At 40.2% G+C, this 6,543-nt stretch overlaps 1 pseudogene; it reads right to left on the reverse strand.

Annotated features, from left to right (window-relative positions):
* Window positions 1–506: 506 nt before the first annotated feature.
* LOC140979046 (uncharacterized) overlaps window positions 507–6,543 on the reverse strand; it is a 40,221-nt pseudogene continuing 34,184 nt past the window's right edge.

A 6,543-nucleotide genomic window follows, 5' to 3' on the forward strand; every position in this document is an offset into this window, starting at 1 on the left:
CAAAAAGGTAAAGAGATAACTACTACAGTAGATATGACGTCAACAAATAAACATACCTCAACGCAATTCATTTGGAAATCATATACAGGATGTACTAGTATTTCTCAATATATATGTGTAGAATAATCATAAAAATCAATTACCTGCCACTATATCATCAAGTGCATCCTGGGTCTACTCCTCTGTCACTGTAACCACTTTGGCTTCTTTCTGGCCCTCCCTGGTTGTGAATAGGTAGAGGGTGGTCGCTGGGACAAGTGAACAACAGATGATGGTCTACCAGTCTGCATCGCTGATCCAGCTGATTCTGCTCCCTGGAATCTTCGGAAACCTCTCTGTGGACAAACTCTCGCAAAATATCCTGACTGTCTGAAGATGCGGCAACTACCAATTACTCCTTGGCATTGCTCGGTGGGGTGTCTCCCTCCGCAAGTTCTGCAGTAAATTCCGATATAACTCTGACTAGACCCACTGGAGCTAGATAAACCGCTCCCTAACTTCTTAAACTATGTCTTTTGAGCTTTCAACTGTTCCTTCTTTCCAGTGCTGCGACCACTAGTCCAAAGTCTGAGAGGTGGTTGCTGTGGTCTCGATGTTGGAGGCACCAACGAAGCGCTTTTCTGTCTCATCAGACAGGCTTCGGCTCTCTTGGCTCTACTCAGAGCATCCGCAAAAGTATAGGGTCGGCCCGTGTTCACCAATGTCAATATCTCAAGACTTAATCCTCTAATAAACTGATCAATCACAGCTTCATCATTCCCAGTCATGTGAGGAGCAAAACGTAACAAGGTAGAAAATTTGGTCACATATTCTTCTATACTCATCTGACCCTGTTTCAAATTTTCAAACTCTACCCTCTTATATTCTCGATACAAACTTGGGAACAACTTTTTATAAAACTCAACTTTAAAGATCTTCCAAGTAATCATTGTACCACTCTGTTCTAAGGCCTCTTTAGTTGCGATCCACCATGTAGTGCCCAAATTTTGTACACGTATAACCCATGCATTTATTTAAATTGTTAATGCACTTGTTTAAATTGTTAATGCATTTATTTTAATGAGTTTTAGCCATGCATGATTTTTTTAAATGCATTATTTTAAATTTTTCATGTTTATTGTGATGCACGTTAAAATATCTTTCGAGTTTCATGTTTCAGGCGATCATTCGAAGCGGGATTGAGGAAAAGACCGGTGACGATTTTGGTAATTTAAAATGTGGTGTTTTATTTTTAAGTTAGGATTGGGGCAGAGTTAAATGTTTTACATAGTTTTAGCATTTTGAAAGCCTAAATTATTTATTTAGTAAATTTATTAGTTTAAAACTTTTAAGAAATTATCAATTGTGCAAGTTATTTTAAATTGAGGGATTTTATTAATTAGGGGAGAATTAGCATTTTAATTTAGCTTGTTAATTATTGAATTAAGCAATAATTTCTCCTAAATTAATTACTAACACACGCACACACACACACATTCTACACAATAGAAAGCGTGAAACACACACAACACACACTACACAACTCATCCTCAGATTTTACTTGAAAGAAAACTAGGGTTCTTGGCAAGAAAAGCAGCCGCCCCTTCCATTCGATTTTCCAGCAAGTTCTCGTCGGTTTTATTGCAAAATTTTAGCGCCACAATCGTCCCGGATCGAGCCTCGCACCGTCTCCGCTTCGGTATCGTCGTATCGGTATTTTTAAATATCAAAAAGCACGTATAATCTTTATTTTGCTGCATCGATCATGTCATATTATGTGTTGCGTTGTTTTATGAGTAAAAATATATGTGTTACGTTCGTCGTTTGAGCTAAAAATGATTTGGATCAGTTTTGAAATAGATTTTAGATCTGAAAACTTGTTTTTACTGTCTTTTTAAATACTGCGACTTTTTGGTCGTGAATTTGAGAAAACTTTCAACACAAAAATCGTAAAACTTTTTGATAGCTTCGATTTGATATAATATTTAAAATATTTGGATAACTATTGAGTGAGTTATGGCGTTTTTTGTGAGACTGCTCAAACTGTGTTTTTCTGAAAATTATGATATTGACGTGTTCTTGAAGTTTTATTGTTGCAGGCGTTGTTGGGGGTCGACGGGTGATCGCTGCTGCGTTTAGGTATGTCGAGTAGGACGTCGGGTTGATTTTTGGGGCTTCGTTTCGTGTCGATAATCCCTGGTTGCATTAGAAATCGTAGGAAGTATTTGGTATTAAAATTTTGGTTTATGGTGTTTGTTGCATTGCACGAAGTGCGTCGTTTCTTTGGGAACCCTTGGGACATTTTTACGAAGTCTGAGTCAATGCATTAGCTTCTTAGGATGGGTCTTGAGGTGTTGCTCATGCTTCGTACGATCGGTTTGGGTGGTTCAAGTCACCAAAGTCGCGGAATGCAGATTACTCGGCGCCCGAGCGGTAAGAATTTACTGCCCGAGCGCCACCTTCACTGTCGGGGCAAAATTCTTCGAAGGCTCGGCGCCCGAGCGCCACCTTTTCTGTCCAAATGTGTTGTTCTTGCTTCTTTTCAAGTTTTAAATAGTAAGTGTACGTCTTTATTCTTGGAGAATGTTCACACATCTTTTAGGGATCGTTCGGGGTTCAACGTCGTGGTTTAGTACATTGATTTAAATGAGGTCAATTCCCGAGTGTGTTAGAACGTCCTAGTTATCTATGGAGTTTGATGGTGAGCATGTGTACATACGTCTAAGTTATGCAAGTTAAGTATGTGAATTGATGTTAGTATGTGCAGCAACGGCCCCAATCGAAGTCCTATGAATCCCTCAACGCCAAGTAAGTATGTATGACGTGCAAGATAATATTTTTAGTTTTTGAGATATGCTAAATGTCTGGTGATCAAATTATGTTTAGGATTGGAAAGCGTTAAATTATGAACGGGGACCAATCCGCCCGTCAAATTATGAACAGGTTAGATCGAGGTTGGAAAGCGTTATATTATAAACGGAGACCAACCAGCCCATTAAATTATGAACGAGGATCTCATGTATGTGACAGTGGATACGTCCCTGTCAGCCCAGTACTGTGGTTTAGTCTGATCAGACGAATTATGTTATGGGTCACTTGCTTTGAAACATTCTCTACGCAAAATGATGAAGCTATGTATGTTCAAGTATGCAGCATGTTTATGCAAAGTTTAAGTTATGGCACATCTAAGTATGTATGTACGTATGTTCAAGCTTTAATAAGCACGTTCAAGTTTTCAGTATGTTTGTTCTATTCTGAAGTTGCGTGTGGTTTTATTACGTAGTATTCGCTGCTTCCAGTTTATACGTGTTGAGTCTTTAGACTCACTAGACTTGATCGATGCAGGTGAGGATGTTCATGAGGAGACAGGAGGTGGGGACCAAGGAGCAGGCTTGGACTGAGAGGAAGGCTAGACCCGAGGACGCCCATGTTATTTTTAGATTTTAAGCATTAAAATATTAATACTTTGATTTTATGTTTTGTTGCGAGATGTTTTGAGCAAGCTTTTCGTTTAGCAAAATTTTATTGGTGACAGATGATTTCAAAGATATATTTTTTTTATGCACGATGAGTTGACGACCGTATAGATGTTTACATTTAAGAAAATTTTTGATTTTTCCGCAAATATTAGGTAGTAAATGTACGGTACGCCACATTTGGTATCAGAGCGGTGTTCTTGTAAAGGGTTATGCATACTGCCAGTCGCAAGAAGCTCTCGAAGTCACACCTCAAGTCTGTGAGTTTTAAAATTTTGCATTATGTATGTAGTTAGCATTGAATCATGATTTCAGCATGTCCATGTTTTAAGTTAAATTTCGTGCATCTTATGATATTGTTATTATATTCATGCATATTGGGTTTACGTGTTGGGTAAATTGTTGGAACAGTATGCCTCCCAGACGTCTGATTAACTGGGAAGTTAGAGATGAGAACAGAGAGCATCGCGATGAGGAGAGGGTCACCCCTCCTCGTCCACCTTCGGATATGCAGGCGCAGATGCTTGCAGGTATGACTCAGTTCTTCGCGCAGTTTACGGGGAACCAGGCTACAGCAGTGGGTGCAGGGGAGAGGCCCAGGCCTGAGGCTGTCTTCTAGAGGTTCAGAACGATAAGTCCAAAGGAGTTCTCGGGTACCACTCACCCGATGATAGCGGAAGGATGGATTAATTCCATCGAGGTAATCTTTGATTTTATGGAACTGACCGATGCTGATAGGGTCAGGTGTGCAACGTTCTTTCTGTCAGGGGACGCTAGACTATGGTGGGAGAGTGCGTCGGTGGCATTTAATTTGCAGACTTTGTCTTGGACTAGATTCAAGGAAGTGTTCTTCGCCAAGTACTTCACCAGTGAAGTACTTGGCGAAGAACACTTCCTAGCGTCCCCTGACAGAAAGGAAGTACGATCCAGACTGACTAGGGAATTTATGACGCTGCGACAAGGAGACAGCAGTGTTGCAAAGTTTGTTAGGAGGTTTGAGAGAGGGTGTTACTTCGTACCCCTCATTTCGAATGATGTCCAGGCAAAGCTGAGGCATTTCTTTAATGGATTGCGGCCAATATTGCGTCGTGATGTGAGGGTAGCTAGCCCCAGTTCTTATGCAGTCGCCGTATCTAGGGCTTTGGCGGCAGAACAAGACCAGCGGGATATTGATGCTGACAGGTTGGGCAAGAGGCCCTACCAGGCACCACCGCACCAACAGCCGCAGCATCAGCATCAGCGACCCCAGCACAAGAGGCCGTACCAAGGACCACCAGTGAAGAAACCTTATCAGGGACCGCCGAAGGGCAATGGTCCAATTCAGCAGCAAGGGTGTGGGGACCCGGGCTCTGACTCGATTATCTTTTGGGATTAATTGGGTCTTTGCTAGAAAATGTGGGTCAAAATTTTGCTTTTAACATTAAATCAAATGTATACATGAACATTGGAACGATTTTTTATTCAATTAAACCAACATAATGTACATACAAGTCTGTTTTAGTACAATCATATACTAGTGTTCTGAAAATCCCGTACACGTCAAGTACAAAACGACTAGTAATCTGCTATGCCCGAAATCACCACAATATCTTGATCTCTCATCTTGCTCGCGACCCTGATCCTGCCCCACCTGTCGTTATGTACACATACAGACACAACAACAGCCGGAAACTCCGGTGAGAACAAATCCCAGTATAAAACATGTATACATGCATGTCATGAAATTAAATACAAAATCATAACACATAAATCAGTAATTATGACACACTAGTGAATACAGATAAAACTCTTCGACTCTTATTCTTTGACTCGACTCATATCTAAGTCTAGGGATCCCGGTGTGAATAAGACGTAACAAGTCTCCCACCTACTCTCCCAATCGGGGTGGCGGTACGTCTTATTCCTAGACTTCGGTCATATCTGTATCGAATGTCTACAATCGGAGATGATCTGCTCCTATGCGTCGATACACCGAACGTCTAGTTTGACAATCTGTCAATGACTCCTATCTCAATTGCTTGAATACAAATCTATAAACAAGACATAATCATAATCAAACATAGTTAAGAATCTAGTATGTGATTTTGGGAAACTCGTATCCAGTCTGAATCGAGTCATGTCTTCCCGTGTTCACATGAATTATACCTTTCGTGTCGAACAGTCTTTCGTAGCCGAAGTCTCAAGTTCAATGTGGCCAATACAAATCTGAAAGGGCAATGTATAGATGCATTCTATCAAGACACAACTCAAGGCCACTCATATACAAATCATATTCAATCTCGGTAACAATCGACGGCATAACGGCGTAATCTTTCGATACGGATCAATCCAACATCAATAATCTATAACCAACAACTCATAATTCTCATCATAGCAACATCTACTATACTGAAATATATATATATACTCAAGTCAAGACATGCTGGAATTTCATATAAAATGCATACGATATTATTTCTTCGACTCGGTTGCGAATAAACGTTCTCTGATATCACAAGAACACATAGTCTAGTGAAATTCACACTTTCCCCAACATCTATATCTCAACTCATACAAGAACATAATAATACTTACATCCTTTTGAAGCTTATGGCATGACGAGCATAAATCTATATCCGGATCGAAATTTGGATAACTAACTCTTGCACAAGCTCAATTCTAAGCTAGGAGAATTCTTGAGGCTTCCATGGACGTTTTCTGAAGGTTTTTCTCGGTGATCAACAGCTGAAATGAAGAATCAGCACATTAAATTGCATGGCCAGGACACATGTTTTATTTTTCACTCAACACGTCGCACCGCGGGTGCNAATCTCAATTGCTTGAATACAAATCTATAAACAAGACATAATCATAATCAAACATAGTTAAGAATCTAGTATGTGATTTTGGGAAACTCGTATCCAGTCTGAATCGAGTCATGTCTTCCCGTGTTCACATGAATTATACCTTTCGTGTCGAACAGTCTTTCGTAGCCGAAGTCTCAAGTTCAATGTGGCCAATACAAATCTGAAAGGGCAATGTATAGATGCATTCTATCAAGACACAACTCAAGGCCACTCATATACAAATCATATTCAATCTCGGTAAC

This window comes from Primulina huaijiensis, chromosome 6 (genome assembly GCF_012295235.1).
Source record: "Primulina huaijiensis isolate GDHJ02 chromosome 6, ASM1229523v2, whole genome shotgun sequence".
Taxonomy (NCBI): domain Eukaryota; kingdom Viridiplantae; phylum Streptophyta; class Magnoliopsida; order Lamiales; family Gesneriaceae; genus Primulina; species Primulina huaijiensis.